The sequence below is a fragment of the Podarcis bocagei genome (genome assembly GCF_964188305.1).
Source record: "Podarcis bocagei genome assembly, chromosome: 14".
NCBI classification, from domain to species: Eukaryota; Metazoa; Chordata; class Lepidosauria; order Squamata; family Lacertidae; genus Podarcis; species Podarcis bocagei.
In genome coordinates this window covers 50,745,448-50,771,220 of record NC_138139.1, presented here as the reverse complement: position 1 = coordinate 50,771,220, position 25,773 = coordinate 50,745,448, and the positions used below count along the sequence as shown (strand labels likewise).

The following is a 25,773-nucleotide window of genomic DNA, read 5'->3' as shown; positions in this document are numbered from 1 at the left end:
TTAAGAACAGTTTCAGGTTAAGAAAGGACCTCCAGAATGAATTAAGTTCTTAACCCGATGTGCTACTGTAGTTCCTACCTGACCATACCAGCTCACTACTGGCAGAAAGAGAGAGGGTGCATACAGGTTAGCAACTTCACATTGTGACAGGTTGGCATGTGTGTATGGTACTAGTTGTATGACCAGAAAATGGAATCTAGTAGTGTTGCTTATCAATGAAACTTTGTTCCAAACTTGAATGTGTCAATCATTATTTCTGTATGGTGCCTAAGAACTATGATGAATGAGCCACTTGCCAGTAGTGTCATAATGGGTTGATTTTTTTTCTGGTTTGCAGCCGAATCTAAACATGTTTTCTCGCAAATAAATTCCAAGGATTTCAATGTGGAAAACGCTTGAGGCTGTAGGCTTGGATAAATTTATAGCCAAAAAGATGGTCTGACAGAGAGTTTTTTGTTTGTTTGTTCAAAGTATCTGTACTATTTTGGGATTGATATGAGTGAATGCATAGTATCAAGGGATCTGTGGAAATTGTGCTCAACTGAAGGATATTGAATGGCTTACTATCTTCAGACTTATTCTTAAATTAGTCTGGTTGTTCAAATAGATGATTCATAAGCCTTGTGGTTGGCCCTAGAGTGAATTTCATTCTCAGATAAAGCAAAATGTGGATTAGCTAATGTAATTTGACAGTGACTGGAAAATATTCCACTGTTCTTGTGGTGAAGGCAAGAGGCGTATCACCTGAACCTTGAGAGTCTGGTGCCAATGCATACCCCAAGAGGGACTTTGTGCAGCCAGAAAACATTGAGTTTCTGGCAGTATGCCAAGATGGATGACTAGACAAAATAAGTTTAGCCTTCAGCGACAGGCAAAAGGCAAACAAAAAGCTAGTAGAAGAAAGGTACATGCAAAGTTTTGCCATTGTACACTTGTTGCATTCATTTTTCATTATACTAGACTTTCATTTTACCAGCTACCTTTTGAATCACCATTTTAAAAATGTTTTGTTTTGTTCTTATTAGCCAAACTACCATATTTATGAACATTTCTTTTGAACCGGATATAATATGCTTGAGGCTGGTGCAGATCACAGGAGAAATAATAAGTGGACCCATCAGAGGGTTGCCAAAGTGGCCAGGGTAGGGAGGGCGGGAGCAATACAGCTGTTTTTCTTTTTACTTCTGGTCAGTTGCTTTTTCAAGTAAAAGCAGCATCATTTTCACAATGCCCAGGCTTAAAATGTGTATCTAATGTATGTGCCATGTTGTTGAGCTCAGTCCAAGCTCAGCACCAGCTCAGCATTTAACATACCCCTGCCTGTGAGCCTGTAAAGTGCATGTGTCTGTTTATTCCATAGCTCTCTTTCCACTGCCTCCAAATAAGATTTTTAAGCTGAGGCAGATAGGGTGGGTGGTGGCAGAGCAACTTGGCAAGTTCTCAGTGGCAGCTGGGGAGTCGGGATTGTTCTTACACCTGCTTCCCTATGCAGCTTTTTCACCCCACCCTAGAATGCAGACATGGGCTCAGTCCACTGTATTTGGCAGGAGCAAATGGAAAGCTTTTACTACTAGCTCTATTCTCTCTTGCGTCCAAGAGACTCCACCTTCTGACCTTCCCCTGGCTCCATAATTTTTGAAATCAAAAGTTGGTACCCTATCCACCATTCTTAACTACAGATAAGAATTATGTTGATACGGTGTGTACTGCTCATAAAGTATTCCTGAATTGTTTGTCCCTTCTCCCACCCCCACTGAAACATAAAAATTGTTGTTTGCTGAATCAGAATATGCTGATATTCTGGTCCATCTAACTCACTGTTGGCTGCACTGACTGACAACAGTTCTTTGGGATTTCTGACAAGTTCCAGCCCTACCTGGAGATGATGGGACCTGGGGAATCTGAATACAAAGCATGGACTCTGTCATTAAGGTCTGTCTGTCCCCTCAAAATAAAACATCAACTATGGAATCTCAAAGGTTCTACTATCCATGGTGGTTTGCTGTTGAATCCCCTTGCTATAGATTCTGCCCATCCACTACTTTTTGCCTTTGTTGTGGGCGATGGGAGGAGCAGATGGCATCTGTAAGTGGCCCATACTTGGCCAAGGAGTTGTCAATTTCTGATCTGTTACAAGTCAGTTTCTCTATAGACCATGTATGACATGAAGTTTAATATACAGGACAATTTGCAGTATCCATATGGTGTAGTCAGTTTCACGAGTCTTGCCATATTTTCTTAGACTCAATCAGATATTTGTTTTTAATCAAGTCAGTTTACTTATTAGTACTAAAACATTACAAGTTAATCCCTTATCAACGTGAAAAAACCTGAGGTGAAGTAAACATTCAGAGGATGAAGGGGAAATTCACTGTGTCCCTGCAGACAACCAGTTTTACAGTTTTCGAAGTAATGAATCGTTCTGGATTTTGTATATCTGATCATAAAGAAATTGGGAGAAAAGTTGATGTAAAAGCCTGATTTTACTCATTTTTCATACCATTTCCTTTAAAAACAATGCTCTTTCTTTTACATTAGCTTTTGGGTATTTTCCTCTCTCTATTTTTGCCATGGATTTGTGTAGTTCTGTTTTCTAATCTGTTCACATATGGGAAGTTCTTTTAATGGTGGGAGCCGTACAGAGACCAGAATTCCAGGTCCAAATTAGAGTTCTTTATATGAAATTCATTTATAAATCATCAATGCTTAAAAACAATATTTTCCCCCACTTACATTCTCTCTGACTGTTCTGTTTTCTGGGATGATAAATCACTCTCTCTATTTTTATGTTCTTGATATGTCTTTTCAATAGTGTGAGATTCTAGAGTTGTCATCATTCTGGCCTTACTTCCCTCCCTGGGGTGGCTAGAACTTAAATCTCTTGCATGGATGACACCATGTAGTGCTCAGCCTATCATTTCACAGACTGCAGCTGCTGAGGTGTATTTTAAACTACTGATAACATCATGTAGGGCAATAATGTTTTTCTAGCTTATCTTTAGCCAAAAGAACAAGGACCTTAGCTTTTAAAATGAATGGCAATTAGGCTGTTTAAAATAATAAATGAGGCAAAGTAGAACCTTCAGGAATGTGTAACAGTGGAAAGGGGGGGGTCTTAGCTAATGATCCTTACTATGGAAATAGGAGTGTTGGAAGCATGTCCCTATTTTCATATGGGAATTGTTGGAGGATATGCACTTGCTTTCTTTGTTTTCAGCCTAAGATACTATTGACTTGTATCAAGTGTTTTCCCTTCTCTCTGCAACCATTATGGGGAGCAAGATAAAGTTTTCATGATTTCAAGTTTCTCATCATATTAAAATCATGAGTGTTGGCAGAGAACTTGCTGCCCTAGTCTCCTGTACATTCCTTAGCAACAGTTTCTCTCTCTCTCTCTCTCTCTCTCTCTCTCTCTCTCTCTCTCTCACACACACACACACACACACACACACTTTTTAACTTCTCCACATGAAAATAAAATTATTCGGTTGCATTCTGTCATAATTGTTTAGGGAACAACAGATACTTTAATATTTCTAGTTTTAAGAAGCATGCAGACTGCTTACATGCTCCATGTAGCTCTCTATAAAACCGATCAAGTGGATACATACTTCATTTGAAAATCATTACAGAAACCTTCAGAAATGCAGCTTTCTTTCTTTCAGTCTATGGGCTCCCCGATGTTTCACAAAGAAAACAACAAATCAGGTTCCCAAATGCATGGAACACAAAGTCCTTTGGGGAGCGGGTAGAGTTACGTAATGGCCGGACTCTGGTCAATAAATCAGATTACACAAAAACACAATGACAAGAATAAAAAAGGAAATTCCACAGTCTTTCAGCGTATTTGGCCATTCTTTGTGGTGATTGGTGCCCTGGCAGAATTTTTAAAATGTCTCATTTCAAATTGCTAAAATACGTTGCATTCAAATACCCTTTACAGAGTTAACAGGAAGGCACATTGAAAACATTTTTAAGTCACCAAGGAGATAAGTGTCTTTTTAATTTCAGATTTTCAACCAAAAGGCTAAAAACTGCTCGGAGACTTACCTGAGATTGATCCTGAACTCTTAACTGAACATGAATTCTCAGGTTTTTCTGCTTTAGTATGGAATCACTCCCCTCCAAGGCTGTCTCTTCAGCAGCTTCAGAATTCGCCACAACAGCAGCTGACATGCTATCCAGACAGAGAGCTTTCTTCTGAACAAAATTCCATGTTTTACTTCCTCTTTCATTTCTTCACAAGTTTTTCTGTTACAGGCTTCATCCTCTCTGCCCCCCACCCCCACCCCAAGTCGTAAGATCAGGCACTTGTCCGGAGGTGTCCTTCTCAGCAGGTTTCACGTTCAAAACAATCCTTTCATTGCTGCCCACGCTGTAAAAGAGAATGGAGGGGGTGAGTTGGAAGGAAGCTTAAAGCGGCTGTCCACTCGCCAGGCCCCTGGACCAAAAATAATTTTTAAAAAACCTTTAGAGTCCTGCAAGGAGTAGCCTATAGTTTTTCAAAGTTTAACTTCTGAAGAATGGGGGGAAAGTGGAAAGCAAACTGAGTGCTGGAGTGTAGATTTGGTTCTCCCCCCACTTGGGCCCCTTGCCGACTGTTTTTATTGATTTCAATCACTGGAGGCTAGCTTAGCTCTCTGAAGAAACACTGTGTAATGTGTTCTTTCCTGGCTTTCATTAAAGAAACTCAATGCAGCTCCGTCACGCTGCCGAGCTCACTTGGCAACCTGCCTACACTCTGTGGTACTTCTTCTCCTTTCATTGGCGGAGACTGCGTTCTTGTTTCCTTCTCCAGCAAAGGACCTCAAAAACATCATATTCTCTCTGCCACTTCTCTCTCTCTCCCCCCACCCACCCACCCAATACTCCAGTCCTTCTGAGCCTTGGCTGGTTTACCCACAGCCTAAAAAAAGAAATGATTTTGCTGGAGCTAACATGGCTGCAGAACTTGCACCAGTTTAACAAAAACACACATATTCAGTGTTTTTTTGGTCTCTTTCACATTTGGAAGTTAGTGCCCAGATTTTTGAGCAGCGTCAGAAAAGCCTGGATGTAGCTGCATAAATTAGGGGGCTGGGTGGAGAGCAATTTTAAAAGCTTTCCCCCCTCTCTGTACTACAATTCTTTGGCATTTATCTAGCAATGCTGGGGAGCAACGAGCTGACTTAGAAGCAGCCAGTTGCCTATCTGGACTGCGAGTGGGAGCACAGAGTAGCCTCTATACCAGGCTTAGAAATTCAGGATCAGCCAATGCATCTGGGAAGAATAAAGCTGTACCTTTTCTTTTCCCTTATTCAGAAGCACTATGCTCCTGAAGTTGCTGGCATGGGGTGAAAAGAGTGGGGAGGGGTTGGGGCTCTTAAGGACATGTAACATTGGTGTTTTAAAGATGAATGTCTGTTCACATTTTGTTATGGCTGCTTAAGGAAACACAGGTGTAAAAACTTTGTCTGCAGCAAACACGGGCAATAATAGGTACGGTAAACTTGGGGCACGGAACACGGGTGGCACTGTGGGTTAAACCACAGAGCCAAGGACTTGCTGATCAGAAGGTCAGCAGTTCGAATCCCCGTAACGGGGTGAGCACCCGTTGTTCGCTCCCACCTCCTGCCACCCTAGCAGTTCGAAAGCACGTCAAAGTGCAAGTAGATAAATAGTTACCACTCCGGCAGGAAGGTAAACAGCGTTTCTGTGCGCTGCTCTGGTTCGCCAGAAGCGGCTTAGTCATGCTGGCCACATGACCCGGAAGCTGTACGCCGGCTCTCTCGGCCAATAAAGCGAGATGAGCGCCGCAACCCCAGAGTCAGCCACGACTGGACCTAATGGTCAGGGGTCGCTTTACCTTTACCTTTACTTTAAACTTGGGGCACAGGCCATGACAGAGTTTTGCATCTACAAAAGTTAAGGTGTCTGGAGTCCTGCCAGCACGGTGCTTTGCAGCATGCCCAGCCATCCTGTAAACAAAGTTTTTTATAAAATTCAAGGGCGTGGAGAGAGGCATGAGATATAGGTCCTATGGCAAAAGACCCGGGCCCCAGGCCCACTAGGCCACTCCCTAAACAATATTCCTGAGAAAACGCATTTGAAGTGTGCAGATGCTCCCACTCTGTATCATGATAAGGTCCAGCTTAGCAAACTAGGTGATGAGAAGCAATATGGGAGATGGGGCATGGTCTGCCAAGCACTCCTGATGGGTAACATATTCCTGTTTCTGTCTAGTTTGCTTGGGGCTCTCCTGCATCCTATTGTAACAAATGGAGGTGGTTTTACAGTCACAGCTTGGAGAACTTGCATCCCTGTACAGATGTCATGTTTAGGGGTGAAACTGTTGCTTTCAAACACTCCTTCAGAGGAAGCTTTATATTTCTATCATTCCTTGGAAGGATACATATTGCAATTTCTTTAGCAATATTTTTTCGCTTTTCTGTACCCTGTATATGTTGTCAGTTCCCAATTAGGGTAGCTCCATACACCACTAGTTAGGCTTTATTTATTAATTAAAATTCTGGTGTTTATAATTTAGTATAATCTCTGCTTGGTATTTATGAGACTGATTGGTAACTCCTGGCTGTCCCTTCTTTTGTGTTGTTTAAGATCCAGCTGCCTCTGGTAATACGTTTTATTTGATTGATTATGTTTAATTGTATTTTTAACTTTTTGCTGGATGCCACTTTTTAATGAGAAGAAATGTGGCTTATATAAATAAATACACTCACAAATTACTCATACACAGAAGCTTCTTGTTCTCCATACTGAAGCCATTCATTTCAAAAGAGGAGGTGATACTGACATTCTACCCAGACAACATTGGTTGAAAACAAGCAGATGTTTATATTGTGTCCTGAACAATTTTCTCATCTTTTTAATTTCCAGACAAATAATGGTCATGTTAGTCTTTGGCACCGAAAACAATAAAGAATCCTATTCACCTAGGTGGGCATGAGAAAGTCACTTTCTCAATCTAAACACCTTCACGGGACCTTTGTGAGGATAAAACTATGCTCATTTACTGGTATGAAAGGACCGGGGGCAGGGGGAAGAGACCTGTAAAATTTAATTGATTGCAATCATTATTATTTTTTCTATGCATTTCATTTTCTTCTGACCTCTCTATGTGCAACCCCCTCCACCCTGAAACTCTGCACATATGTCTTTGTGTAAATGTATATATCTTAAAATAACACGCGCCGTAATCAATTTGTTAGTCTTGAAGGTGCCATACTCTGCTGTTTTCCCTTATTTTTTTATATACACCAGCTATTATGGATGATTATGTGTTGCTCAGAAAAATGTTTAGTTCAGTATGAAGTGGCATCAGGGCTAGGTAGAATTTTAATTGAGTACATGTTGGCTGTTTCAGTGTGCATCGTAGGAGTAACGTGTGTTTGTGTGTGTGTGTGTGTGTGTGTGTGTGTGTGTGTGTGTGTGTGTATAGATGCACCATTCTCCTTTTTCTTTCCAATGGTTGAAAGTTTTCCTAGCTCAGAAAGGTACAAAGACTTTCATTTCAATTTAGCTTCCTGGAGAACGTGTTTGGGGGTTTACTGCTTGAGTTGCATATAAAGCAACCTTTCTCACTCTCTAGCTAATGTAATTTCTTTTCAGTGTTTTCCCCCCTGCCAAGCAATCTGTGAGATATCTTTGAGGAAGGCTATTTAAAGTATTTTGCAAAGGATGACACTTGAAATATTTTCCTTCATTAGTTTGAATATCTTATTCATTGTTCCTTATTTGTTAATTTATATCTGGCCTTTTGGACTGTATCCAGGCCTACAAGGCTACTATTAACTCCCCCCCCAAAAAAAAAAACATATTCCATACATTTTTTAAAAAAAATTGCCACACTCAAGAATAGTTATAAAATCAGTTTTAAAACCACGGTGATGAGTCATAAAATCAAGAACCAGCATATACCTAGGAACGTAAGAATCCACAGATCATCCCAAGGCATTCTGAAGCAGAAAATCTTCACTCAACATGGAAGAACTGGTAGTGAGCCAACCATCCTAATGAGCTCTCTTTTGAAGGAATCCCAGAGAACCTGAGATGCCACCCAGAAAACCTGCTCCTTGTAGACAGTAGGCTCATTTATGATTGCTTGCAACTAAGGTGCAGTGTGTAGTGTTCTGGTTTATTATTCTAACCAGTCAGCCACATTTTCCTCCAGGCTACTCCATTTCTTTTCCCTCCCACCTGGTTTTGCATCCCCGTCCGCCAATAGTCTGTTACCCCACTCTCAGTCCACATTGGAGATTTGGGGGTTAGTTCTCCCATAGGAATCCCCTCCAATATTTTTTTGTACTTCTCTAAACCTTGGGGTTTCCTGCAAGTCTACAGATACCAGCAGCACGACCCCTGAATCCAGCAGCAATCAAGTTCAGCCCTCTGAACTTGCATATATAAGGACAGGCACTAATCTGTGAACTTAAAAAATATGGAAAATGATTGTTTTTGAACCAGTTATGTTAAATTTCCCCAACAGTAGATTGATGGGGGGGGGGGAAGGAACACGAAGAGAGCCATCCTTTGGGGGGAATGACCATTTTATTGGGAAAGTATTACTATTTGGAGCGCCAGTCTGTTTCTATCTTAGTGAAATATGAGGTCTGAGATATGTTCATCATACTCAAGAGTAGATCATGGAAAGACCACTTAAATCAGTGGATCTGCTCTGAGTATGACTAACATTAAGTATCACCTGAAACTCTTTATGAAATAACAAAAGTGTAGTAAATATATGGAACATGATGACTTAACATGGTTATAATCAGTAATGTATTAGTGCACACACCCCAGGACATCTCTAAAAATATGTGGGGTTTTCAGGTATTTTGGTAAAAGACAAAACATTTTTTGAGGGGTTTTTGAGCACAAGTGGGTGGAATGTTGCCTCCTATTCCCCAAAAGTCCCACCCAAGGTGTGGTGGTAACAGATGATGATGAGGGTTCTCTCTGAGGTGGTGAGCTCACCCCACCATTTGTATTCTCTTTCCCCCAAAGCACAGCTCTCTCCCCTTTGGTGGGCTTTGCTGTCAGGGGACAGTTTTATAGCTGCAAGGATGAAGAAGTGGAGATCCCATTTTGAATCAGCCTAGCCCAAAGGAGCCTGGTCCTAACTTGAAATGGGGCCATTTCAGGGGTTTGTATTCTGAACTCCACATACACATGGCGTTTTGCACTGTCTCTAGTTTTAATTGTCTTGATTTGATTTGTATGGCGGTGGGGCAGTTCTTTGGCAGAGCCTCAGTTAGTTAATTATCAGTGAGCCTTTCATCATTAATATACCACCTTGAGATCTGCATAATTTGGCAAAACTGTTTGGACTTCTGTTCAGCTGTTCTGTATTTTAGCTGGAGTATTGCATTCCCATCCATTTATGGGACTCAGGGGAAGGAAGGGAATAGCTCAAATGTTTTCTTGTCTTGTCTTTAATAAGTGGATGGAGACTGCTTATGGACAAATATGAAAAAGGCTTACCAGGTGAACATCATCTTAGCACATTTTGATGAGCTAGCACCTGGTAATCTATATTCAGGCACTGTATAGAATGAACATCAGTATTCTTTGAACTAAGTGCAGGGCAATGAATCTTTCATTTATTTATTTTCTTTCACAATCTCATCAAATTGTCATTTGCCATAAAACATTTCACAGTAGTCAATAGTATTTCCTTAAGGGTGTTTGCAGTGTATTCTTTCTTAGATATTTCACAGTTTTCAGTTTCTTATTCATTCTGTGCTCCTTTTCTGAAAAATAGTTTTATTTTACTTATGTACAGTATGAGACTCAAGGTGGATAACAAATCCATATATGACAACAATATTGAAATAAATAACAGCCCCCATCAAAATATTAACATGGGGGGAAAGCAGAGTAAGAGGCCTTTTTAAATAGCCATGCTTTTACTAGCCATTGAAAACAAAGCAGCGATGCAGTTTGTTGCTACCTTCCCTTTTTGAGGTATTTCAAGTAATAGAGCACATGCTTTGAATGTAGAAGGGCCCAGCTTCAATGCCTGGAATCTCTAGTTTAAAAGTATCGGGTAACATATTGTCAGGGCTGCCACTCAGTCCCAGCTCACATAGGACCACGCTAGCCAGCGTTCAGGTTAAAAGAGTCTTTATTGGATTACAGGTTCCATTTCCAAACTGCAATGTGCAGCCCTACTTCTTCTAGGTCAGACCGGCGAAGACCCGTCTGAGTCTCCGCCTCTAGCACACCAGCTTAATACCCTAGCCTTGCTCCACCTCCTGCGCCTTTCCCTCCGTCTCTGGGTCCTTCTGCCCCCCGGGGTCTCCTTCTTCCTACTCTCTTCTGACGCGGACCCCCCTGACCCTTCCGCCTCCTTGCGGCGGGCTTTGGGACCTGGTTCACTCTCTGGGCTGCTTACTGCGCCAGCTTCCGCTACATTTGAACTTGGCGCGCGCGCCCAACTCTCAACCTTCCTCTTGATCGTTTCGTCGCTCCCCGAGGTGGGCGTGACTACTCCTGACTCATGCCCTCCCTCCTTCTGAAAGCCTCCGGAACCCGATATCTGGTCCCCTTTCTCCCCGCTGTTCCCGTCTGGGTACGTGGGTCCCGATCTCCAACTGCTGCTCTCTGATTCCTCTCTGGACCCTTCTTCCTGGGGTGTCCCCCTGCTTTTCCCCCTTGCTCTGACTGCTGGCGCTCCCTTCTGGGAATCCTCGGACTCACTGGATAAGCTCGGCGATCTCGGTTCGTCATCCCCACTCATCTTTCCTTCGTATTCCTCCCCCTCGCTCTCTGTCTCCTCCCTTCTCTGCGTCTCTGCTTCTGAACCCCTGACATCCATCCCCCCCTCGAAGCCCCCCCTTCCCCCCTTCCCACTTTCAAGGGTGGTTGCAGGGTGCTCCATCATCACAGGAGTGAATGCCGGATACAGTTCGCTCCTCGTTGCTGGCCGCCAACTGAAGACCTCCGAGTCTTCCTCCTCGCGTTCGTCAACGGTGAGCTGCTCCGCCTCCATTTCAGTGCCGCCGTGCTCGAAACCGAGATCCTCCCCGCACACGTCCATGTCAGTCTCTGCGTCGGTCGCTTGACCTGGCATCTCCAGCCACCGCCGGCGCCACTGCTCCTCTGGCCGATCGTCCCACCAATACGAGGTGTCGGACGCCGAACCCTCCGGTGACCCCTCTGGGGAATGTGTGCGCTGTGCGGGCTCCCCGTCCGAGTCGAAGCCATGGAACGTGCTGGAGGAAAGTGTGGGCGTGAACAACCAGTCGTCGAAGAAGCCTGCTGGCATGGGTCTGTGTGGGAAAAGGGCATGAAACTCGTCCTTGAGCAGGGGTTCCTCCAAAGCGTAGTCTGGCACCCAGCTATTAGCACTAGCCCGGGTGCCCTCTCTGGCTAGGAGGTATTCCACTCCGTCTTCCCCCCATCTGGAGTCCAAAATCTCCGTGACTTCGTTGATGGGGTCCTGCTGTGGCAATCTTCCCGCCTCCGACCGCTCCTGAGACGGACTCGGTGCTGTTCCTGGTTCCTGGAACCTGTGAGGTGTCCTGTAGGGAGTGAGCACCGACCTGTGGAACACCGGATGCATCCTGGAACCCTCCGGTAGCACCAGCCTGAAAGCTACTGGGTTGATCTGCGCTTCGACTTGGTATGGACCGAGTTGCTTGTGCCCCAACTTCTTTTTGGCTAACGATCTGGTCGGCACTGCGTGGGCTGCCAACCAGACCCAGTCTCCCACTCGGATCTCTTCGCCAACCCGCCTGTGCTTGTCCGCTTGCACCTTGTATGCGTGCTTCGCTAGCTCCAGCTGCCGTCGGAGTTGATCGTGGACCTCCTGCAACTCAGACGCGAAAGCGTCCGCCGTCTGCGGTTCCCCTTCCCCCACTCTGTCCAGTCCCGGGAAGGTTCTGGGATTCCTCCCATTGTTGGCGAAGAACGGTGTCACCCCTGTGGACACGTGCTTCGTGTTGTTGTAGGCGAACTCGGCGAGCGGCAGGTAATCCACCCACGTCGCAGGCTGTTGATTGGCATAGCATCTCAGGTACTGCTGCATGATGGCATTGACCCTCTCCGCTTGCCCGTTGGTCTGCGGGTGTCTCGCTGATGTCAGGTTGATTGTGACGTTCAGGAAGCCCATCAGCTTCTGCCAGAAATTCGAGATGAACTGGCGACCGCGGTCGGACAGTATAGACCGCGGCAGCCCGTGCACTTTGAACACGTGATCTATGAACAGTTTGGCTGTTTGTTCTGCCGTGGCCACCTTCGCACACGGTATGAAGTGTGCCATCTTGGTGAACAAGTCCACCACCACTAGTACAGCCGTCTTGCCTCTCGAGCTGGGTAGATCCGTGACAAAGTCCAGGGCCACCCTCTCCCACGGTTCAAACGGCGTTTGCAGCGGTTCGAGCAGTCCCGCCGGTGGTTTGTGCACCGGCTTGGCCCTCTGGCAGGTGTCGCACCTCGCGACGTAGTCCGCGACTTCCCCTCTCAGTCTGGGCCACCAAAAGTCCCTTGCGACTAATTCCACCGTTTTTTTCGTGCCAAAGTGCCCGGCCGTGGGTGCGTCGTGCAACTGCTGCAGTACCTTGGCGCGAAGTTCATCTCCCGGCACGTAGATGGCCCCTTTACGTAAGAGCAAGCCGTCCCGTATCTGGAACTCGTCGCTCTTCGCCGTGCCCTTGTGCACCTCGGCCATCTTCGCCTGCGCGAATGAGTCGTCCTGCAACGCCCGCCGCACCGCATCCAGGTCTACTGTGGCTGAAGCGCACGCCCACGCTGTTGGCGCGAAGATGTGCATGGCTGCCGCTGGCGTCGCCTCTTCGAGGTATTGCGGTTTTCGGGACAGTGCATCCGCCATGATGTTGGTGTCGCCTGGGACGTACTCTATTCGGAAATCGAAGTCAGCAAAGAACTCCGCCCAACGTATCTGCCTCTGGTTCAGGAACTTCGCCGTGCGCCAGTGCTCCAGATTCTTGTGGTCCGTGCAGACCTGCACCGTGTGCTTGGCGCCGATCAGGAAGTGCCTCCATGCTTTGAATGCTGCATGAATGGCAAGCAACTCCCTGTCCCAGATGGTGTAGTTCTGCTCCGACTTGCTGAGCTTTCTGGAGTAGAACGCTCCCGGTCTCCAGACCCCCTGTGGGTCCCTCTGCAGCAGGACAGCTCCCACTGCTCTATCGGACGCGTCTGTCTCTACCCGCATCGGTCTGCTGGGGTCGATATGCAGCAGTTGCTCTTCCGACGCGAAGAGACGCTTGAGTGCCTGAAAGGACTGCTCTGCCTGCTCCGTCCAGATGAATTTCTTTTTCTTGGAGCTTAGCGTGTCCGTAATAGCCGCCGTCTGCATCGCGAACCCTTTGATAAACTTGCGATAGAAGTTGGCGAAGCCGACAAACCGCTGGACCTCCTTCCGGTTGCGCGGGCTCTTCCAATCCAACACCGCTCGCACCTTGGCGCTGTCCATGGCTAGCCCCTTGTCCGACAACTTGTAACCCAAGAAATCCACCTCCGTCGTGTCGAACTGGCACTTCTCCAGTTTGGCGTACAGTCTATGCTGCTGCAACCTCTCCAGCACCTCCCGAACATCCTGGTCATGCGCTTGCTGCGACTCGGAGAATATCAGGATGTCATCCAGAAAGCAGACGCACTTCTTGTAGAGGAGTCCCGCCAACACATGATGCATGAAAGCTTGAAAACAGTGAGAACCGTTTTGCAATCCAAACGGCATCACTCTGTACTCGTAGGTTCCCAGAGGCGTGAACATGGCTGTCTTCCACTCATCGCCCTCCCTCATGCGGATGAGATTGTACGCCCCTCGCAGGTCCAACTTGGTAAACACGCGTCCCTTGCGCACCGTCGCCAGTAGGTCGTCAATCCTGGGCATGGGGAAATCAGAGGGCTTGGTCATCTTGTTCAAGAGGCGAAAATCCACCACCAGCCTTTTTTGGGGCGTGTCCTTCTTCTTCACAAAGAAAACAGGACTGCCCCCTACTGCCCTGGACTCCCGGATGAAACCGCGCTCCAAATTGTGATCTATGAACTGTTTGAGTTCCTGTAGTTCATCCTCCGACATGGAATACAGCCTCCCCTTCGGTAGCGTCGCCCCTGGTAGGAGGTCAATCTTGCAGTCATATTGCCTGTGCGGTGGTAACTTGTCTGCCTCCTCGCAGAAGACCTCCAGAAAGTCTGCATATTTGTGGGGGACTGCTTGCAACGTTCCCAACTGCAGTTGTGATTCCTCCTCCTCTCCCTCCTGTTCGGGCAGGATGCAGTGTTCTGCGCAGTAAGAGGAGCCGAAGATCAGCTGTCGCTGGTACCAAGCCAGTGTCGGACTGTGCCTGTCCAGCCAACTCATGCCCAACACAATGGGTGTGTCCGACAGGCGGGTGACGTTAAAACTGATGACTTCCCTGTGGTTGCCAAGGCGCATCACCATTGGCGGCGTTTGCTTCACCACCTGCCCCCCCAGCAACTCTCTACCATCCACTGTGACGACTTGCAGGGGCAGAGTGGCCGGTAATAGCTGTATAGCGTGCTGCTCCACAAAATCCTGTGCTATAAAGTCTGCGTTGCTTCCAGAATCCACAGAAAGCGGCACTTCGATAGTGACGCCATCGGGCAGCTGGAGAGATGCTGTGAGTTGCACTACTGGTTTGGGTGGGAGGGGGTCCGTGGGTTGCAAGATTGCTGGGGACTGCTTCAGTGATGCGTCTGGCTGGGCCCCAGTGCCTCTGTCTCCAGCCAGACATCGTCGTTTCCCTGCTGTTGTTCGCTGTGTTGCGTGGCCGCTTTCACCATTGCGGAGGCTGCAGTGTGCTTGGAGCTCCTCTGGGGACACTCTTTCGCCAAGTGTTGAGAGCTGTCGCATATATAACACTTCCTGGTCCCTCTAGGAGGTTTAGTCTTGACTGCCGCCGGTGCAGGGGCTCTGGTAGCTGACTGAGCCCTGGCGCCTCCCACCTCCATAGGTTCCACTCCCCCTCCTGGCGGAGGTGTGGATTGCGCACGCGCAGCTTCCCTGGGAACGAAAGAGAAACTTCTCGCTGCTTCGCGCCCTCCACGTCCTTCGTCTCTGCACCATGGACGTTCTTCCAGCCTCACCCCCACAGTCAGCGCCCTTTGGACCACCTCCTGCGTGCTCCGGGGCCTCTCCCCCCTCGCAATTTCGTCTTTAACAGCACTGCTCAAACCTTCCCAGAAGAGGTCTCTGACTGGGGGCGAATCCCGGTCCCATTCTAAGGCACTGACCAGCGCAAAAAAGCGGGCGTGATACTGGCGTACGCTCGCCCTCCCTTGTTTCAGTCCATGAATCTCCCGTCGGGCAAGATCCACGTCAATGGTAGATAAAAAGCACGCATCCATCGCTTTGATAAAGGCATCTGCATTCTGAAGCGCCGGATCTTTATCCCTCCACAAATTGCGTAGCCACGCTTTCGCATCCCCATGCAAATGGGATAGTATAAACCCCACTTTCTCTTCCTCATCCCTAAAGTCTTTCGCCAGCAGTTGCAGTGCGCACATTACGTCTGCTCGAAAATTGGGGTACTGTTGTAAATTCCCATCGAAGTGAGCCACAAGCCCTCCTGCTCTCCGTGCCAACCCAACCCCCTCCGGTCTGGGTCCTGGCTGCCCATGCTTAACCAATGCTTCAAACCTGGCGTGGAGATCTCTGTAGGCGGCTGCCGCATCCTCCTCCCTTTTCTTGGATGCCTGTACCTCCGCGTTCAATTGGGTCACTGCCTGTTGCAGCGCTAAAATTTTCTCTGCTTCCGTCATCTCTGCCAACCGTTGTGAGCTCGCTCCCAAACACCAATTTCCTCCTCTCGCTGCTTCTGCCTCCGCTGCGAGGTATCAGGTGTCCGAAGCTTTAAAGAGACGGGTCTTACTGTCAGGGCTGCCACTCAGTCCCAGCTCACATAGGACCACGCTAGCCAGCGTTCAGGTTAAAAGAGTCTTTATTGGATTACAGGTTCCATTTCCAAACTGCAATGTGCAGCCCTACTTCTTCTAGGTCAGACCGGCGAAGACCCGTCTGAGTCTCCGCCTCTAGCACACCAGCTTAATACCCTAGCCTTGCTCCACCTCCTGCGCCTTTCCCTCCGTCTCTGGGTCCTTCTGCCCCCCGGGGTCTCCTTCTTCCTACTCTCTTCTGACGCGGACCCCCCTGACCCTTCCGCCTCCTTGCGGCGGGCTTTGGGACCTGGTTCACTCTCTGGGCTGCTTACTGCGCCAGCTTCCGCTACATTTGAACTTGGCGCGCGCGCCCAACTCTCAACCTTCCTCTTGATCGTTTCGTCGCTCCCCGAGGTGGGCGTGACTACTCCTGACTCATGCCCTCCCTCCTTCTGAAAGCCTCCGGAACCCGATATCTGGTCCCCTTTCTCCCCGCTGTTCCCGTCTGGGTACGTGGGTCCCGATCTCCAACTGCTGCTCTCTGATTCCTCTCTGGACCCTTCTTCCTGGGGTGTCCCCCTGCTTTCCCCCCTTGCTCTGACTGCTGGCGCTCCCTTCTGGGAATCCTCGGACTCACTGGATAAGCTCGGCGATCTCGGTTCGTCATCCCCACTCATCTTTCCTTCGTATTCCTCCCCCTCGCTCTCTGTCTCCTCCCTTCTCTGCGTCTCTGCTTCTGAACCCCTGACACATATGATTGGAGAATACTTCTCTCTGCCATTCTAAGTAGACAACACTGAGGTATGCAGACAAATAAGATGACCTAGCTTCATAAGTTTCTTTGCACCTTTTAGCAGTATGCTAATTCTGTTCCTCAAGCCTTACCTGTTCTGTATCCATAAAATCCAGCTTTCTAAATTCACTGTTTTCTCAACTTAGACTCCTTAAAGGCCTGCTATGGTTAGGGCCCTTCATTGTAACTGGTGAATCCCAAGCAGTTTGCAAACTGACACAGTACTTGGCATCGCAGTTAAAAAATCCTTGCATACGTGACTCAGAGTTGCTATTTGGTGTGTGTGTTTTGCATGTTTGTAGTTGCTGTGAGTCTACGGGGTTATTACCTAGTCAAAGTCTAATTTGGAATGGTGGTGCAAAGTGTGTGGCTAATTCGCAAAGGCAGATCATAGAAATAATGCAGCACAATCTGTTCTATTATTCTCTGAAGAGGCTGTATTCCAAAATAAGTAGTAAACAATATTTGTAGGACTGGCCCTAGGCCTTAGAGACAAGCATATCCTGCTTCTTGAAAACACTGAAGTGTTGGATTTAGAAGGTTTTAATAATGTATTTGGTTGGCATGCATATTTGTGGTACGATAAGGTAAAAGTACATAAAGCGTTTAAAAATCATATTGTTAGAAAAGCATTGTTTAATGTTTGGATAAGATATAAGGATTTGTTAGAAAAGAAAACCCCAAAATGGTTGTCACCAATGGAAGCGAAGGCACAGAAAAAACTCAATATGGAGGCCAAATGGCCGAAATATTGGGAAATTCTGGTGCAAGATGGAGATAGAATAAAATTGCAGAGCTTTGAAAAATTGAAAAACAAAGTGCGAGATTGGCTCCATTATTACCAAATAATGGAGGCATACAAATTGGACAAAAAAGTTGGTTTCCAGGTGGAAAAATCAAAATTGGAAACAGAATTGTTAGATCCAAAAACCAAGAATTTGTCAAGAATGTATAACTTGCTGTTGAAATGGAACACTCAGGATGAAACGGTGAAATTAGCTATGATTAAATGGGCACAAGATGTTGGACATAACATAATGATGGCTGACTGGGAACGGTTATGGACCACAGGTATGAAATTTACGGCATGTAATGCCCTAAGAGAAAATTTAATGAAAATGATTTATAGGTGGTACATGACACCAGTTAAGCTTGAAAAAATTTACCATTTGCCCGATAATAAATGTTGGAAATGTAATGAGACTGAAGGTACATTCTTTCACCTTTGGTGGACGTGCCCAAAGATTTAAGACATTCTGGGAGATGATTTATAATGAAATTAAAAAGGTATTTAAATATACCTTCCTTAAGAAACCAGAGGCCTTTCTCCTGGGCAGGGTCGGCCAATTGGTGCTAAAGAAGGATAGAACTTTTTTATGTATGCAACAACAGCAGCAAGAATACTCATCGCGAAGTATTGGAAGACACAAGATTTACCCACCAGGGAAGAATGGCAGATGAAGTTGATGGACTACATTGAATTGGCGGGAATGACTGGCAGAATCCGAGACCAGGGAGAAGAGTCGGTGGAAGAAGACTGGAAAAAGTTTAAAGACTATTTACAGAAATATTGTTAAATTAAGGAATGCTAGAAGAATGTTGGAATGAAGTGATATGGCTTTAGTAGAAAGCTTATAAGGAATTAAGTACAAATAGATTAATAGAGTATTAAAAGAAAAATAAGGTTGAAATGTGTTAAGATAATTATAGGATAGGAAACAGGGGAAGATGGAAAGGAATTGCTGAAATAATTAATAGAAGTGGAATACAAAAAGGGAGGTGTGAGGAGGTCGTGGAAATATGTGAAAGAAAGATAAGACATTGAAATTTTTTTATTTTTTTATTTTTTTATTTTTTTTTCTTTGTTGATGTGTTTTTAAATTGTATTTGTTTTGTCTTGTTAGTTTAATGTTTTAGTGTAAGGTAGTGTCTTTGTATTGTAATGTATTGTTTTTTCTTTGTTTTTTTTTTTGGTAGTGTTTAAATTGTTGTAAAAGCAATAAATATGATTTTAAAAAAATAGAGACAAGCATATCCCACTGTTTTGATGCTTCTAATAGTCCTGTCCAATAGCTACCCATATTGTCCATCTATTCTCAGAAGTATGCTTCCTCCCCTCACACTTATGCTCTCCTAGTGCGCGCTCCATAATGACTTTCTTGCCACTTCTTCATAGGCATACTTCTCAGTTTGAAAGCCCACGTAGGCCCTTTGCGAGCTTTCACAGCCGTTAAGATTGTTCTTCTTTCTCAGGTAAACTGCAGGCACCTTCCCTGGAAAATTCCACATCAAGTTCCTCTTATAATTAGTTACTGATTGATGCAGCCTTAAGAGGATGTTTTATGTGAGCCCAATAAAAGTGGGAGAAAGTATTGCAGTAGCATAACCTAAAAGCTGGCTTATGTAGTAGACCAAGATTCTGATATATTGTGGTACCTTGGGTTACATACACTTCAGGTTACAGACTCTGCTAACCCAGAAATATTACCTTGGGTCAAGAACCTTGCTTCAGGAGGAGAACAGAAATTGTGCTCCAGCGGGACGGCAGCAGCAGGAGGCCCCATTAACTAAAGTGGTGCTTCAGGTTAAGAACAATTTCAGGTTAAGAACGGACCTCCAGAACGAATTAAGTACTTAACCCAAGGTACCACTGTACTGTTCAGGAAATCCACAATTTGCATCTTGCCTCAGCCATGAACTTTCTTGAGTAGCTGCTTTCTCTCAATCTCTACTTCCTCTATCTAGGATGATAATACCTACTTTGCAGAGTTATTGTAAGAATTACTGAGCTAATGCTTATGCCATTATTTATTATGGCCTCTAGCAAGCCACCCTTTCCCAAATCCAACAGTTTCATTTGTGCAGTAGTGCTAGATGCCTGATAGGAAGGAATTAATACTTATTGCTCCCATAATCCAAAAGTTGCCACTTGCTGAGTTTTAAACTCACCTGCCCATATTTTTTTTTTGCCCTCTCCCTTGTTGTTGTTTTGGGGTGTGTTTTTTTAAGCTTTAAGCTTCTGTGTGGACACCTGTGCAGAGCCTTGTCTTGGAACTTTCTGGAGCTAGTGCAATGTTTTGGCATTGACTACTAAAACTCTGGTCATTCTTTTCTACCTTTGTATATTTATTTTATTGTTATTCTATCTTACTTTTTTTAATTTGCTTTATTTGGTTACAGTATAACTGCTGCTATCTGTACCTGTAGAAAAAAGCCCATCTTTTCTGAACCACTGTTGCAGATACTCTCCCAGGGTTTTGGATAAATGCATCTCAGAAAAAAAGGCTGGCTCAGCCCTGAATTCAGCTACAATCTTCACTTTTGTGGAAAGAGACCCCCTTGTCGTCACTCTCTACCAAAGCCTTAAATTGTGGGGAAACAGTCCACCAGGCCAACATAGAACTGGATATTACTGAATTAAATACAATAATAATATGCCACAATATGCAGAAAAGTGGATGAGGGTATCATTAAGAGCAGAAGGCACAGAGCAATTAGTGGTGCTTGAAAAGTTATAAAAATATTTCACATTCTCTTAAATACTTGCGCTAGGAGGCTTGAATCTGAAAGTGTTGTACGTCTCGCTTTAATGTAGTTGACATACTGACTGTTCCCTTGTGGGTTACCTGGATGAAGGAATCCTTTACTCACATGGGTAAACCCCATGACAAGGGAGAACAGCACATAGCTTGTATAGATATAGGGATGTGATTACCGTATCTTCCAAATGGAGGTGTTTACAAGGGTCGGTGTTTTCTGCTTGGGTTTTGCTACAGAACAACAGTTGCTTGTATAGTTTTGGTTGTTTCCCAACTGGGGGAGGGGGGAAACAGAGGAGGACTGCAAATAAAGAAATTTTTGATAATGTGAGGAATGTGTAGGAGGGTGAGAAGTGATACGCATATACTGTAGTAGAGAGAAGGGAGACCTATGTTATCAGATACATTCTCATGAAGGAATTAGTCTCATTTTAATTCAAATGCTTTGAAGCTGAGGCAAATACAAACAATTAGATTGTTCCACAAAGAAGACTTAAGTCAAGTGTGTCTAGCTGTTAAAATAATCTTTAAGAAACAGTTTGGCAATAAGCAAACTTCTTGCTGTTCCCTCCCCACACCCACTTGGTTCTCGTTTCGTTAAATAGCATTCCCTAAACAATGGCTTATTGTATGAACATTCTGCATCCTGTGATACAATTATTTCCTTACTTTTATTTGAGATCTTGATTCCCCCCCCCCATCTTCAGTTATTAAATATTCTGCCAACAATTGCAGCCCCTGTTTTTGATGCTTACAATCAACCCTAATATCAGGTAAGCCAGTGGTGAAACTCCTGTGGACTTTGATCTCAATGTGGCTTTGACCTCAGATGTTTTATCATCTCCCTGTGCAACATGTGACGGGTGAATCTTTGTGTCACGCTTTTGACCTCTGTTCAGTTATTTATTTAAAAATGTCTCTTTCCCCCATATCTTTGAAAGTTGCGCTGTAACAAACTGAGGAGGTGGGACACGGGTGAAGGCAGAGTGAACATTTAGCACTAGGAAGCTGGGTTAACATCCAGCCAGGCTCAGGAACAAGGTATCTGACATCTAATCAATTCTAAAAGGAATGGGCATCGTCTTGTTTTTCCTGCTTGTACTCAAGATTTACAGTGAGGGTTGCTACAGTAGCTACAGGTAGGGTGTGTGTAGGGCATTAGTCATAACCTCCAATCATGAGGCTGAAGTGTGTTTTTTTATGTGTACCCTTAGAAATGGAATGTGGGAAACTGAGTTATTTAGAAAAGGTGTCCTCTGCCTTTTTTGCAGTTGCGGTGCTCAAGGCAGCTTGCAACTTTCAAAAATATCCACAAGAAACAAAAAAAAAATCAATACAGCCATAAAAGCTTTAAAAAACACACAAAGCAGCAGATCAAAACCCTTTAAAAAAAAAACGGTGCTAGTCTATTAAAAACACGCAACCTGACATGTCAGAACAAACATTTTGACCAAATAAGAGATGATTAAGAGTAGGGGCCAACTGAACTTCCTAGAGAAGGGGATGCTGCTGTTTGGGCACAGCCACAAAGAAGGACCTCTTGCCATCCTAGCCATTCAGTTCTCCACCACTATCAGAAAGCAAAGAAGAGCCTCCCCTGTAGATCCTAATTTTTGACTTGACAAGTGGGGTGCCGCAGGGTTCTGTCCTGTGTCCATTGTTGTTCAACATCTTTATAAACTACTTGGATGAAGGAACTGGGGGGATGCTCATCAAATTTGCAGATGACACCAAACTGAGAGGGGTAGCTAATGCTGCAGAAGACAGAATCAGAATTCAAAATAACATTAACAGATTGGAGAACTGGGCCTGAGCTAACAAAATGAATTTCAGTAGGGACAAATGTAAGGTTCTATACTTAGGCAGGAATAATCAGCTGCACAAAAATAAAACTGGGTACACCCAGTTTGTCAGTAGTACATGTGAAAAGGATCTAGGGGTCTTGGTGGACCACAAGCTTAATGTGAGACAACAGTGTGATGCAACAGCAAAAAAGGAAATGTTATTCTAAGTGACATCAACAGTAGTGTCCAGATCAAAGGAAGTCATAGTACCCCTCTATTCTGCCTTGGTCAGACCATACCTGGAATACTGTATCCATTCTTGGCACCACAGTTTAAGAAGAATGTTGACAAGCTGGAACGTGTGCAGAGGAGGGCAACCAAGCTGATCAAGGGTCTGGAAACTAAGTCTTATGAGGAAAGGTTGAAGGGGCTGGGTATGTTTAGCCTGAAAAAGAGGAAACTGAGAGGAGATAGGATAGCCATCTTCAAATATCTAAAGTGCTATCACATGGAAGATGGAGTAAGCTTGTTTTCTCTTGCTCTGTAGGCTAGGATTCAAACCAATGGCTTCAAGTTACAAGAAAGGTGATTCTGACAAAACATCAGGGAAAACTAGTAGGAGCTGTTTGACAGTGGATTGGTTTCCCTTGGGAGGTTCTGGACTCTCCTTTCTTGGAGGTTTTTCATCAGAGGTTGGGTGGCCATTTGTCATGGATGCTGTGGCTGAGATTCCTGCATTGCAGTAGTTGGACTAGATGATCCTTCCAACCCTACGATTCTATTAAGTATTTTGTCAATTTAATCCCACAATTGGATTAAATTATTAACAGGTAGCAGGCATATTTGCTGGATATCAAATATTTTGGAGGTCTAAATCCCTAATTTTAGCGTGATTAGCACCCATTATTATCATAGCCTCAGGTGAAAAGCCCAATGCATATATCTTGTTCCAAAGCAGCTTTCATTGATGCGAAGCATAGTTGGCCAAAATAATGTACAACTGCATTACAGTATAATCAAATCGAAAGGTTCAGGGTAATGAGCGCAAGAGCTCACTGGTTGAAATCCAACTTACAAATAAAAAGCTGAAGCCCCAACTCATTTAAGAACGCCAAGAATAGACCAGAGGATGAGTGCCTGCACGGCATCCACATATGGCCCAGCATCTTTAATCCAGATTGCAGCTCCAATCAGCAACCGGATAACAGAGTTAGCCTTTAAAAAATCTAGAGCTCAGTGTTTGTGGAAACCACTGTTAGTGTAACAGTGGACAATTGCTAAAGTAAAATAGCACTTTTAAAAGAGTGAACAGAAGTGGAGAAAACACACATCCTTGATATACTCTTCTTGTAGTTGAAATTGGATCAGAGAGGTTCTCACTTGTCCACAGTGAACCTACATTTCAGTTTGACTAGACATTTTCCAAATTCAAAACAAAGGCCTCTTGTGAATAGACAGGGCCTCCAGCTTTACACATAACAAATTCCTTGGAACTAAATCAAAAGCACAGAAAGGTTAACGCCTCCCCCACTTTGATTGGAGTACTCTGCTGCATGATGGTACAAAAAGAAACAGTGATCTACAACTATATGGCTTGGTCTGGAGCCAATTTATTCATCTCCAAGACTTTCAACTTCTTACTTCCATATCTCTCCCCTCACCCAATAGACACTACAATTGCCTTATGATACGTGGGGAGCACAGCTCATCTTAACACACAACGTGTAAAATGATGCTAAAAGGGGCACCTGTCGACTCAAATTCTCTTTTAGTACAGATGGAGGAATACTATCAAGCCCGGATGCCTTATTCAATTCATGCTGTGAAGTTAAATCATGGACATCATGTTACATTTGTGTCGGAACCTGCAAGTGTGTCTACTTCACACATGAACCCTAAAACATGCTTCCTAGAGAGGTGAGGCCTTTTGTGTGAGACATTCACATGCTTCTCTGAAAATTTGTCACACCACAGTATCACTGGACACACAAGCGACACATACGGTTATTGCAAGAAAGTAACAACGAAATTAATCCTGAATTGATAAATACAGTGCAGCATGTACAGTGAGATGAGGTGGGAGTTGGAGGCACAGCGTTATGGTGTTTCCACTCGTACCTAAAGGTTGATTTCAGAAAGCAGCATTCAAAGATGCCTGCTCAACATTTGTTCTGCAGGGTCCTGTAAGCTTTCAGTTCTCCTCCCATGCTTTTTAACATCTCTGTGAAACCTCAGGGTGGGATCATTAGAAGATTTATAGTGATGTCCAGTGAATGTGCTGGTGGCACTTGTCCCTGCTTCTCATTGTCAGCCGAGTCAGGTGAGGTGATCCAGGTGCTTAGAACTGATAATGAGCTGAATGAAGGTTGAATCCTAACAGCATGGAGGTGTTGACAGGTGGTTCCATGCTTCTAATGCTTTTTGTATGTGTATTTCCTCTTTGCATTGCTGAATTTTAGTGTTTTTGCTTGTGATATAATTATTCTAAATAGAGAAACAAAATTGATAAGAAGCAAATATCACTTAAATCACAGTAGGATTTAATTCTGAGAAAACATGCTGCTAGCTTTCTGCTGTTATGACCAAAGCAAGCCTATCTGTCTGTTTTTATTTTAGTTCTAATTTTATGTCTAATGTATGTGAGATATATGTATGTATGAGATGAAATCTTCCTTGGGCACCACTAAACTGATGTGGGTAACCCAAGTAAAAATGTTTTTAATTTGTAAATGAATATTTAATTTTATTTATCTAGGGCATGTATGTCCAATGCGTTGACCATGATTGACTCGGGGATCACTTGAGAATTTTGGTCCATCATGGCTGCTTCAAGCACCCTGCTCGGCCACCGGCTTTGCCCGACGCCCAGTCAGCTGGCCAGCCCAGACAGGCGCAAGGCACCTGCTTCTGCCCCCTACAAGCTGCAACCCTGAGCAGGCAGGCAAAAATGAGATGTGCGGGCTCTGCATGGGCTGCAGCTGCGGAGGTGCCCGGTCAGCTGGCCAGCCAGGAAATGGAGCCGAGGGAAGGGAAGCGCGAGAGAGAGACCATGACGTTTCTCCTCGCTCTCCCCCCTCCCGCCAGTTCCCATGGAAAGAAAACCATCTCCCTCCTAGTTCTGCATGGATGCTGAGATTTCCCCACCTTTCCAGCTCCAGCCTATCTGCATTTATTCAAAAGTAAGCCGCTGCTGGCCCTTCCCACATCACTTTTTTATCTGGTAAAGGGGGAAGTGGACATTTTGGGGCGTGTTGGCTTCCCATGTGCACCAGCGGCCCTGTGAAGGGGCTGGTGTGGGGGTAATAATTTGTTATTATTGTATAATCATAATTTATTATTTATACCCCGCCCATCTGGCTGGGTTTTCCCATCTAAATATAATATGTTTAAGTTGAAGAATGACCATGGGAGAGTGTGGTGGATCACTGCCAGTTTTTTATATTGGATGGTGGGTTGCAACCTGTTGGATGTTGGACGTACCTTACCTAGGGAGTTTTCAGGATTCATTTTGCAGAGGTGCTAGTTGCGGCAAAAGCCACAAAGAGTATTGTGTTAAAGACTAAAAGGTTTATTATGGCATAAGTTCTCTCTCACTTTCATGAAAGCAAAATGCTGTCACGCTGTAGCATCATGGGAAAGAATGGAAACCACAGTGAAGATAATGTAGGTGAATAGGTGGGGTTTTGCAAATGAAAGCTTGTTCATTTCCCAGTGGCTGTCACAGTGTGCTGGTTATGATTTAACTCTGCCTTGGACTATTGTCTCTCTTTTATTTGTGTTATAATTTTAA

General features: G+C 44.9%; 2 protein-coding genes across 8 annotated transcripts in view; one reads left to right on the top strand and one right to left on the bottom strand.

Moving 5' to 3' along the window:
- GPR146 (G protein-coupled receptor 146) overlaps positions 1-4,782 on the bottom strand; it is a 49,395-nt gene extending 44,613 nt beyond the window's left edge. For 2 of the 4 annotated variants that reach the window (XR_014001913.1, XM_081169695.1), the window contains exon 1: positions 4,051-4,782. The gene's annotated coding sequence lies outside the window, so the exon portion shown is untranslated. Of the gene's footprint in view, positions 1-3,611; positions 4,027-4,050 lie in introns of those variants that run through there. The other 2 variants (XM_081169696.1, XM_081169697.1) reach the window with 2 other exon arrangements.
- CHLSN (cholesin) overlaps positions 1-25,773 on the top strand; it is a 144,991-nt gene that overhangs the window by 90,994 nt on the left and 28,224 nt on the right. The window lies entirely within an intron of this gene.